A 12380-nucleotide genomic window follows, 5' to 3' on the forward strand; every position below is an offset into this window, starting at 1 on the left:
TAAGAATATGCAGCGTCAACCAGGGCTGACTCCGACTAGTGAGACCGTGGTCTGATACATTTGCTTTCTTTTGCCTGCCTGTACTTTTGTTAACAGTGGCTTTGACTATCACCCTTGCTACTCTGCCACTGCAACTGATTTTTAAAATGGACATGTTTCTTTCTCCGCCTCTCTCCCTGTTCCTCCCTAATCTCTCCCCCTCCCTAATCTCAAGCAAAACATGATTACCTTTCTTCCTCATCCTAGGCAGTTTTCTGTCCTTAAGCACATACCCGCCATAGGAATGAAGAAATCCAGACTTTGGAGATGGCACCAGAAGATCTCAGGAATGACTCTCTCCCAAATGAACAAGTGAATTACAACTCCAACAGTGGAATGTAACCTTTGAGTCACCTCTTTAAAAGCCCTCCTCCTCGATCCTACTGATGGGCAGAATCACAGCCTTTGGGACAGGAGTTCCCTGTGTTTCTCCTTTGCTAGCAAAGCTATAAACCTTCTTTTTTCTTTTTCTCAAAATGTTATGGGGCACAACTTAAGAACAGGACTGATCACCACTGAAAAGTCCAAACTTGAGAGTTTTTATTAAGCCGACGGGCTGACCGTCTCACACAATGCCCCAAAAAATGGCTTTTGGGAGAACAGCCCAACCATAGGGTTGTAGGGGTTCTTATACCAAAAATCACATCGATCCCTAAGTGTCTGTTGCTATAATTTGAAATTTCAAACTAACATCATGAGATCATCAACAGAGGGGGAAGTGGGTCAAAACGACCTTTATCTAGGTACAAATTAAAGAGTGATTACTAACATCCACACAATCACTGTTCATATGGCACATTGTTTAGGAGCAATAGGAATCAAAAGAGTAATTTTTCATTACATAAGAAATGTCATTTTTGTATTGCTAAACATGTCACGCTAAGTAACTGATGATGGGTACAGAGGCGGGGTGTTCCCATGGGAGAAGTTTATTTCCTATATAACATGGAGTCTCAGAGCAAAATGGAGTCTGTATAGTCATTACCCTTAGAGTCTGGCCTGTAACATTCTCGTGGAGCCAGATCTGTCAGCCCATCACAAAAACCATGTCCTTGTTAATGGATTGGCATTAGGGACAAGTAACACTTGTTGCTTTCTCCTTGTTTCGTTTTGTTTTAATTTCCTATTTCACAATAAAAAGATTAAGGTATTTGTACATTTTTAAAAGGAATTGTTAATATTAAAAACCTGATGAAACGCTTCTTTAATTTCAAGTAGTCACATAATTGGGGAAGCTCAAGACTCTATCATAAGTCCCAAACCAAAGAAGGTTCATTGCTGCAATGATCACCCCTTTCTAAACTTGATCAAGGAGTTCACTACATTGCACACTAGGAGAAAGGGAAGTGGACCTTGATCATGGATTTCAGGTTCGACCAGAGGCAAGGTCCCAAGCTTCATTTCCCAGCTGTGTTCATGAAAGCAAATAACCAAAACTCTCTGAGCTTTGGTTTCCTTTTACCTATAAACTATTATTTTTAAAATGTCAATTTTCATCTGTCCTTTTATACATAATATTTTGTTACTGGTGTTAAATAAAAATCACAGGATGGGGGCTGGGGATATAGTTCAGTTGGTAGAATGCTTGACTTGTAACTCGTAAGCACAAGGCCCTGGGTTCAATCCCCAGCACCAAAAAAAAAAAAAAAAAAAAAAAATCACAGAATGCCATTAGTTTTGTTTTGGACTAATCTCTTGCACAGATGAGGATAAAAATCAAAATGCAGTCACTCATGCTAAAGTTCTACATCACCATGCTAAAAATTAAGATGTTTAGCCTTCCAAGAAAAGATTAGACAGATAGCAACCAAACTTGATTGGCATGATAATGAAGTTTTCTCTGCCTTTAATTCTTACATCTTTTAATCCTTTAATTCTTACAAGAAGTAACTTGAAGTAAACTGATATCAACCAATCAGTTTATTTTTCTATTTTTCTATCCCCACCTTACAAGGAAAGTAACTTGGAAATGACCCATCACTTCTTGTTCTTTGATTCTGCTTTCTTCGGCCTGTCTTATAATACAAACATTCTTTGCTCTGCCCATTAGAACACTTTCTCTATTATATAGAATGAAGTACTGCCGATTTCTCGAGTTGAAATAAAGTCAATTAAAATCATTGAACTAAATTATTGTCATGGTGTCCTTTCAGACTGGTGACATTCATGCTTGCCATTTTAAGAAGTCAATGCTTCAAAAAAGCATGAAAACTGAAACCTCTTTGGTAGGTAGAACTGAATAAAACTGCCAATATTTGACCTTTTTTAAATTTAAAACAAAGTGGCGATTTGATTGGCAAGGTATAATCGGTGTTTTTTGACCTGGGGGTTCAGAGGAAAGCACAGCAATTAGACTTTGCTGACAGCCAAGGTGCTGTCCAAACCAATAACGTTGCCAAATGGTGCAACCTAACAGGAACCTTGATATTTTGGTCTCTACCGGATCAGGGTCTAGAGGCATTCAAGAGAAAATATTCTAATGTTAATGTCCCACTACTCCAATGAGATTGATAAAGCTCTCAGTTTCATTGTTGTCTCTGCTAAATGGAAAATTCTATAGGGGAAAAAAAAAAGTATTATTCACTTAAAAAATGAGGAAAAAGAATTTTCCCATAAAGCATGGCTAAGCCTTCATCTTGAGGTACAGCTCACAGATCATCTCCTCCCCATAGTCTGCATCACCCACAGCCACCACTCCATTAAAAAGGAATTTCTTTGTTTTTTCATGGTTAAGAGGGTGAGCAAAACACAGTCTAGGCAATCAGCATTTACAGAAAAACTCCAGTTTAAGAAATAAGGGAACATTCCACTGTCAAAGACACTTTTATTTATATGAGTTAAGTTAATGTAAACAATTAAAAATTTAAATCTCTTAAAGGAAACCGGGAAAAGATTCTGAACACCTCTAACATGGTTTTCTGTGGTCATCTTAACTACATTTAGTTGTTTTTTTTTTTTTTTTTTTTTTTTTGTACCAGAGATTGATTGAATCCAGATGCACTTAACCACTGAGCCACATCCCCAGCCCTTTATATTTTGAGACAGGATCTTCCTAAATTGCTTAGGGCCTCACTAAATTGCTGAGGCTGGCTTTGAACTCTCGATCTTCCTGCGTTAGGCTCTGAGCTAACTGGGATTACAAACCTGTGCCACTGAGCCCAGCTACATTTAGATTTTTAATCCCAGTCTCTTCTTGATCTTCATAAACACAAATGTCAAACCAACACACTTGTTAAAATTAGGTTTGGCTACAAGTGATAAACAAAGCACCAAAATTAGAGTAGCATGAACAAAATGTCAGAGGGCAGAGTGGGCAGTGTGTGGTCACCCGCCTGTGCCTGGGAGTCCGCTTTCTCACATGGTCACCCTTCCAGCAAGAAGCCAGGAGGACGCTGACTTTTCAGCCTCCAGACAGTCTTAAGAGGGAGACATCACTGTTGAGTAGAGATGAGCAGTCCAAATTCTACCAAACATCCCAAAAAAAGCCCCAAGCTCCACAACATTTCCATCTCCTTCCTTATTCATCAAATGTTAATTGGTTCTTCATAAATGCAAATATGTCAGGCATTTGCTAGAAACAGGAGAGAACAAGTTTGAACCCGCTAGACAAGGTACAGGAGCTTTCATTTAGTGAATGGAACAATAAAAAATAAATAAATAAGGGTATATGCATATGCAGAGCAAGAAATTTGAAGTTCAGGCAAATGTGCAGTTCAGGTGGAGATGGTCATGAAAAGCTTCCGTAATTTTCCTTACTGTTGTTAGGCAACATGCAGGAGAAAAGAGAAATAATAACAAATGCACCTTGAAGTAGACCATGTATCTGCAATAACAACCCTGAAGCGAGTTTCCTGAGTAATTATTTAACTATACTCCATAGTGCAGCTAGCATGAGGCTGCTTAAAATGGTAAACAAAGGTTAGCCAGGGGTACTTTGCTGGAGGAGACAGCTCATTCAGTTAGAAAAGCTCCTTTTGTTACCAGAAGCTACTAAAAAAAAAAAAATCTAAGCCCTTGAAGTCATTTAAGCAACTCTGAGGGAATGATGCTTTCAGTCTTTGAAGAAAGCATTTTACAGAGAAAAATCCTATTAAACAACACATGCCTAGGTTATTATAAAGATTCAGGAATGAATGAATATGGTAACTCCAGCCATGTAGTGGGAGAGACACCTAGATTGTAAAATCTCAGTGGTGTGGTGAAGCCTATAATCTCTGACACTGGGGACGCTGAGGCAGGAGGATCACAAGTTCAATGCCAACCAGGGCAGATTTGCCAATTAGTCTCAAAATAAAATAAAAAGGGTAGGGGTTGTGGCTCAGTGGTAGATGGTATCTGGCTTCAAACTCCAGAACCACCCCCACTTAAAAAAAAAAAAAAAAAAAAACCTCTATAGCAAACTTCAGAAGTTCAGGGCGGCCACAGAGCAGAGTCCTGGCTAAACCAGATGTGGGCAGCGTGGCTATGTGTTTTCTGTGAGCAAGAATAAAATGAAATTCCTCAAGGAAGAAAGAAGGCAAGGTGTCCACAAGGAAGCCACCATTAAATGTTGTAGAGGTCCAAAAATATAAAATGTAGCCAGACCTAATTTTAATATTTGTGTTCATGAAGACCAGGGAGAGAGTGTAGTTGAGATAACTACAGAATGAGGCCAGGGAGTGCTAACCTAACCCACATGGACAGGGACTGCTAGAATAATTCCCATTCTACCTGCCAGAGGCGGATGGCAGAGGAGGGCAGAGGTAAGCAAAGACCTTGTCTTGGTCTGACTCTTCGCACAAAGCAAACACAAAAATAAAAAAATCATGGAGTCATTGCTGTGACTTCTATGCCCAGAAGCTATAGGGAATTTCTTTAGAAGTTCATTTTCATTTCAAGAGGTTAAAATCGGTTGAACACCATTTTTAGCATCTGGAGTCTGAATTTAATTGTAGTGATAATTCATGATCATTTAAGTAGGAACAGATCCTTCAAGGAAGGAAAGAAAATCTTCGATGAATCAGGTCCTCTTATAAAAATTTGCTAATAGTTTTTAAATTGAAGCTTGCTATTGTTGGGATCTGGAATGTTCCCCAAAATCTCACATGTTGAAGTTTCCGTCCCCAGTTTGGCAATGTTGAGAGGTGAAGCTTTTGGAAGTGATTGGATCATGAGAGCTTTATCTTATCAATGACTGAATCCATTGATGGGTTCATAATTGAATGGACTGTTGGGAGTTGGTGGAAACTGTAGGAGGGGCTGCCTGGAAGAAGCAGGTCATCAGGGGTGTATCCTGAAAGTATGTCCCTGGCCCTTTCCTCTCTTCTCTGCTTCCCGCCACCATGAAGCAAGCAGCTCTGCTCTACCACATGCTCCCTGCTGTGATGTTCTGCCTCACCTCAGGCCCAGAAAAAATGAAACCAAGTGACCATGGACTGAAACTATAAGCCAATCCCTAAATTGATTTATCTCAGGTATTTTATTACAGCAACTGAAATCTGATTGGCATAAAGTTGCTTATACTGAGACATGTAGTATAAAGCTAACATTTGATTTTCCAAGTTTGCAGTACAAAATAAGAATGAGCATGTCCTGAGACATTGCCCTCTCATGCTATCCCCAGAAAAGACAAGGCCATATGTCATCTGGCCCCAAGAAAGCCCTGGGCTCTGAGCACTGAGCTTCTCTCAGGTCCTGTTTGACAGTGGCAAAGCTCACCTTCCTAGCTCATAGACAGATGCCCTGGACATGAGGGCATGCAAGCCCCAATGGCCCACTAAATGGGAACAAATATCTCTTTATTCTACTCAGGCTTTTCACAATGAAAACCAAACAATCTGAATACTCAGTGTACATTTGAGTTCCAGGCAAAATGGGGTTCAAAGACGATCAGAGGAGAGTATGCCATGCAGCTGTTCATTCACTGCAACCTGACATCATTTCAATCCCAGGTTCTTGGGTTTGTAGGGAGACAGAATCTGCTATCCCATAGTATGCCACTTTGTCATGAGGGTTATTTTGAACTGAAAGCAACTGAAAAGAAATAAATATAAGAAAAGTTATCTGCCCTCCCCATCTTTACTAAAAGCAGGACAGAAATTTGCAAACATTTTCTTCATCTTCTCTCCACCAGGAAGGACAAAAGTTGATCACTGGGGACAGCTTTAGACCTTTACCAGCCAGGAGATGGCACCAGAGGAAGCCATATAACACCTTTTACTAACCAGTCTTTATCTACCAGTAGTTTCCCACAGTTTGAGTCCAAGTCTCCTGGCAGCTCTGATGCCATAGAGTAGAATCCGCTGAGCCAGGGAACAGAAAACAGCACAAGACCCCACAAAATGAGCCCGCATGGTGGTCATGCACCTCTCCTCCTGGTTTCCCACTTGTTTTTCACCAGCACCCCCTTTCCAGGTAGCCACCCTTCCCATGCAGCCCATTGGCCCTCATGGGTTTCCGGTCTCTGCAAGCCCTATGTCCAGCTGTCCCCTTTGTCCCTTCCACCTCCTACTCTTTCCTACCTAACCAACTTAGCAATTTTCCTTGATTGGCTGCTTTTAGATGAAGCTGGTTTCTTGTATTTTTTTTACTAAGGGACGAATGAGGGATAGATTTGGGGAATGACAGCAGATTGAATGAAGTCTTAATAGGCACATGATCAGATGGCATGAGGAGGATATTCCAGCCAGCAGGTGGAAAGTATTTCTAATAAATACTGTGGAGGAGGCTGCTAGTTTTCGTTCCACAAATACCTGTCCCATCCTCTAAATAGTAGAACACCAACTCCTGACTAAGTGCGTGGCTTCCTACAACAAAGGCTTATTTCTCCACCTTTCATTTGGCTGAGCGAGCTGTGTTTAAGTTCTGCCAATGCAAAGTGAGTGGACGTGCTGTGTCTGGTCACCTGCCCCTTCTGACCACACCCTGACACAGGAGAGGCATGCCCTCTGTAACCACCAGCCCAAATACAGACACTGAAGGGCCATCCCGGACTGTGCACAACAGCCTGGGTGTCGCTGGAGATGGGGACACACACCAGTTTACACTGGAGCTCTTCAGTCAGAAGTTATTTTGTCTACACTTTATTATTAGAACAGCTTAAATATATCCTACTTAGGATGTATTTTATTATATATCATATTATTTAGTGCATATTATTTAATAATTAAATGTCATGTTATTTAATACGAGAACCCTGCCTGGAAGTCGATTGCCTATTTCACTCTTCTAGGCAGAAGGACTGTCCTTAGCTAGGAAGGGGAACTAGGGGCACACCTCATTCATCAGGGCCTAAAGGGCAAAGCTGTTGAATCCTGGGCTGGAAGAGACTTGAAATGTCACTTAGCCTGGATGAAAGAAATATGAAGCTGGGAAAGATCACTTGATCCATGTTCCAGCTATAGCTTAATGAAGTCACAGCCTCCACTGAAAGAAACTTTAATTTTAACTTGATACAGTGGGGCACTCCTGTAACCTCAGTGACTCAGGAGGCTGAGAAGGAGGATGGAAAGTTCCAGGCCAACCTGGGCAACTTGGCAAGACCCCATCTCCAGATAAAATAAAGGGCTTGCCAGCCTGGTGGCACAGGCCTGTAACCCCAGGGGTTGGGAGACCAAGGCAGAAGGAGCAGGAGTTCAAAGCCAGCCTCAGCAATTTGTTTATTTCTTTTTCTTTCTTTTTTTTATTTGTTCTATTTAATTACACATGACAGCAGAATGCATTTCGATTCATTGTAGACAAACGGAATACAACTTTTCATTTCTCTGATTGTGCAAGATGTAGAGTCACACCATTTGTGCAATCATACATGTACATAGGGTAATGATGTCTGTCTCATTTCACCATCTTTCCCACCCCCATCCCTTCCCTCTCCTCATTCCCCTCTGCCCAATCCGAAGTTCCTCCATTCTTCCCTTACCCCTTGCCCCCCATTATGTATCAGCATCCATTTATCAGAGAAAACATTTGGCCTTTGTTTTTTGGGGATTCGGCCTCAGCAATTTAGCAAGGCCCTAAGCAACTTAGCGAGACCCTGTCTCAAAAAAAGCCAAAAAGTCTGGGATGTGGCTCAGTGGTTAAGCACCCCGGGTCGAATCCCCAGTACCAAAATTAATTTAATTAAATTAAAATAAAGGATTTGGTGGTCAAGCACTTATTTAACATGTGTGAGGCCCCGGGTTCAATTCCAGTATTGAAAAAAAAAAAATTGTTTATTTGAAAGCTGACTCCTAAACAAAGCACCTAGGCTGATTTTGTCCTAGGGAGCACCAGTCATTGACTTCATATTTGGTGCAGTCCATTCGTTTTACAGATGAGAAAGCTGGGGCACAGAGAGATGGGTTTATTTCTCTAAAGTCGTTCAGCCCTGAGGAGAGAGCAGAGCTTAGAAAACAGGTCCCCCTCTGAGACCTGTGGCTGCTCAATCCATGCCACTCTGCAGCTAAAGCCACAGGCATCTTGCTCCTGAAAGAATGGACATTTTTTTAAGCTGTCTGTTTTATCTCAACTCCCTAGGGTTTCCCTCCCAGTAATGGGAACAAAGCCCTTAAAGCTGTTCCAGGAAACAGCCCCAAACAGAGAGTAAAAGAGTAATTGGAGCAAGATAGTATTCAGGCAGTTAAGACACCAGAATCTACACCCTATTGTAAAACATTGTGAAACATGTTGTATGTTATCAGCAAACCCAGACCCCCTTTGAATTTTCCCGGCAGCTTTGTTCCCCATTTTTCCTTTTTTTTCCCCTTTTCCCTTTCATGTGCGACCCCTCCCAATGTGTGGTTTCTGCCTTTATAAACCTACAAGATTTTCTGCTAGGGACTCGACTCCTGGACTCCTGCGTGAGTCATGAGTTGGGTCCCAGAGCGCTGGAATAAACACCTCTTGCGGTTTGCATCAAGTGACACCTCCTGCGGTTGATTGGGGTTGCCGTCGATCCATGGGACAGAGTTGGGGTTTCCTTTTTGGGGGTCTTACACTCCCTACTGCCAGGCACGCAGGCAAGCAGGGACAATCAAGTACTACTTTGATTCTGACTCAAAAGTCTGTACTTACAGACATATCATTCCTTCCTCCTCTACCCCTTCTCTTCCTGAAAACTTCAGGCCTGCAGCCATTAAGTCATTACATGGTTGAGCAGGTGCCCTGTGTATTTCCTGACTTTACTAGTTGTTTTGTAGTTACACAAGAGAATATCATTGTTTGTGGGAAATATGTGCTAAGGTATTTAGGAATCGGGGGCATTGGATTGACAACAATTCTCAAATAGTTTAGGGAAAACAATTCTCAATTAGTTTAGTTCTGTGGACTACTTTAAATCTTTGATGTCAAAATAAAATATAACCATGATAAAAGTAAAAAGGGAGGGTTGTCAATTAAAGGGAGTCAGGAAAAAAAGTAGCTAAGAGCTCAACAATTTCACATACGCTATTCACATTCATAAAGGTACAAACTCTGGGGCCAGGCTGCCTGGATTCAGATCTCAGCCCTGTCATGTGTGTGACTTGGCGAAAATCACTTAACCTCTCTGAACCTCAGCTTCCTCTTTAATTAAATGAAGATCATTAGGCTGGGTGCAGTGGTCCATGCCTATAATCCCAGATTCTCAGGAAGCTGAGGCAGGAGGATTGCAAATTGGAGGCCAGCCTCAGCAACCTAGTGAGACCCTGTCTCAGAATAAAATATGATGGGCTTGGGGTATGACTCAGTGCCAAGATTCAATCATCAGTGCCAAAAAAACAAACAAAACCAAAAAGTCAAATATTGAGTATCATTATAGTATCTACTTCCTAGGAAAGTTATGAAAATTAGATGGGTTCATATTTGTTAAGTGCTTTGAAAAGTGTCTGGAACTTAGGGTCAGATAAACAGACCTAAAACAAGTAGAATGTCCCTGGAGTTATCCATAATGGAGTAACCTCACACATGTTCACTGTGGGGAAGAGGGAGTGGAAGGAAAAGAAAACCACTTAACTACATTTCTTAATTGAAAAGAAAAGTTAGAAGCCATTATGAGCAAACATTGCTACTTTTCTGACATTTGGGGGCTTAGGTTTTACTTGAGAAGAGCAAGTAACAGAAGCTGGGGTGACCTGTGCAGCTGACAGATGAGTGGCAGGGCAGAGGTTAGCCATGGTGCCCAAGAGCAGAGAAGCTCCTAAAATGGGGCACTCAGCTCAATGTATCTGCCTGCCGACTGTAAAAACTTTTCCCTGGCGACCTCTGGACTCCAGAGTCAGCTCAACTCCCCTTCCTGCCCGACAGAGGCGTTTGCTCCGACCAACAGCGACATCTACAGGCCAGCCCCGTAAAGAAATTTGCTAATATCCAAGTCAGCCGGATTCCTGAAATCCTGGAATTGCCAGGCTTCTAGGCCCAGCAACAAAGAGCAAACTGTGAGCAGTCGTTAGATCCGTGTTTCTATTTTCAAATGCAGTTTACTTTGGATAGTAAACGGCCTATGCATAAGGCAGGTGGGACCCCACTTACAATAACTAAAATCATAGTACATATAAGAATAATCTTTTTTTTTTTTTTTTTTGGTACCAGCCCTATTTATTCTTTATTTTTGAGACAGGCTTTTGCTTGATTGCTTACAGCCTGGCTAAGTTGATGAGACTGGCTTTGAAACTGCAATCCTCCTGCCTCAGCCTCCCAAGCCCCTGGAATTACAGGCATGTGCCACTCCTCCCAGCCAGGAATAATCTTAAGAGCTTTTAGGACACTACATGAAATAAAATTTTGCAAGAAATCTTAAAAATATAAAGAAATCAAGATATATATCATATACATGGATTTTTTAAAAACCTGAGCATTGTAAGTTATCATCTGAAATGTTTCTAAACCTTATGAAATAACCAAAATATGTAAAACTGCAAAACTAATGTGAAAAACACCCTAATGACAGTAGAATGTATTAATGGAGCCCTTACCTTGTGTCAGGCATAATGCCCCAGGCACATTATCTTGATAATTTTTCTTTTTTATCTTTATAGTCTTGTGGGACAGATATTACCGTTCCCATTTAGTGGAAATGTATTATTTATCTAAGTTAACAGCATCACCGTGTCTTAACCTATGAAAACATCACTCCACTTTCCTTTGGGGAAATGATCTGACCTTGATTTCAGCATTAGGGCTATTAATCTAGGTGTTCTGCTCTCCCCTAACCAAGGGACAGGTAAATTACTTCAAGGGCAATGATTCATGCTATTGCTTGTTTCTTCTCAGAAATTTTGAGTAGAGAAACAAACAAGAAAAAAAAGGTTGAAATTCAGTCCTGCTAAGAAGGTTGATTATTACCTGCTAGCTAGCCTAAGGGTAAGAAGGCAAACCCAGGTAGCATCAGTAGAGCACCATTTCAGCTTACAAACAGAAGCCTAAGGAAAGGGAGTGGTGTTGGCAGAGTCTTTTGCAGCCACAGCAGAGGGGACACCTGTTAGGATGTGGTTAACCACTGGCAATCGCTACCAAGGGCTAGTAGAGAGGAAGTGGGGAAATGAATATCCTGACCTCCTCTCCCGTCTACTCTGATTTTCTACCACTGGCCAAACAGGATCAAAATCCATAGGACAAGCCCTGGGGGTGAGCTCTGTGGTAGAGTCCTCACCTAGCATGTGTGAGGCCACATTCCATTCACACACACACACACACACCAGAGAGAGAGATAAACCAGAGGACAAAAACAGCCCAAATGAAGTAATGCATAGAGGTCAGCTCCAAAAACACCCTGCAGGAAAGAGAATATTGAAGGGGCAAACTGAGTCTGGCCAGCACACTTTCCAAATAGTCTATTTGTGCTAAAGACAGAATTTTTTTTTAATCTTATAAGAAGCCAAACTAATATGCCCCATATTATAGTCCCATATAATAAGCTCAAAGAGGTAAAGTTACTTTATGAAGATCACATAGAAATATGTGTAGAATTCTAAAATAAATTTAATGGAAATGTAAAAGCCTGCAAGAATTTAATACATCCAGTACATGTGTGTATATATACAAATTGCTGAATCAATACACAACCTAAAAGTACATCCTGGTGTGCATAAGAATGCAGTGTGTTATATGAGTCATCACTGGGGAAGGAAAAGCTCTTTTGTTAAACTGAGGGAATTACTCCGATATTTGGGAAGTAATTTAGATAAATCACAACATAAACCTAAATCCCAAATTGATTAAAGGCTAAAGTATCACAAAATATTTATGGACATTTCTGATAGAAAATAAACTTTCTTAACACCTTAAATCCAGAATCCTATACATAATCAATGTGGAGATAAATTCCTTTCCTTTAGATGGGAGGTTTGTTTTGTTTTGTTTTCAATTACCCCCAAAACAATCATTGGTTAGGAAACTTCTGCAGGGCA

The sequence above is a fragment of the Sciurus vulgaris genome (assembly GCF_902686455.1).
Source record: "Sciurus vulgaris genome assembly, chromosome: 6".
NCBI lineage: Eukaryota > Metazoa > Chordata > Mammalia > Rodentia > Sciuridae > Sciurus > Sciurus vulgaris.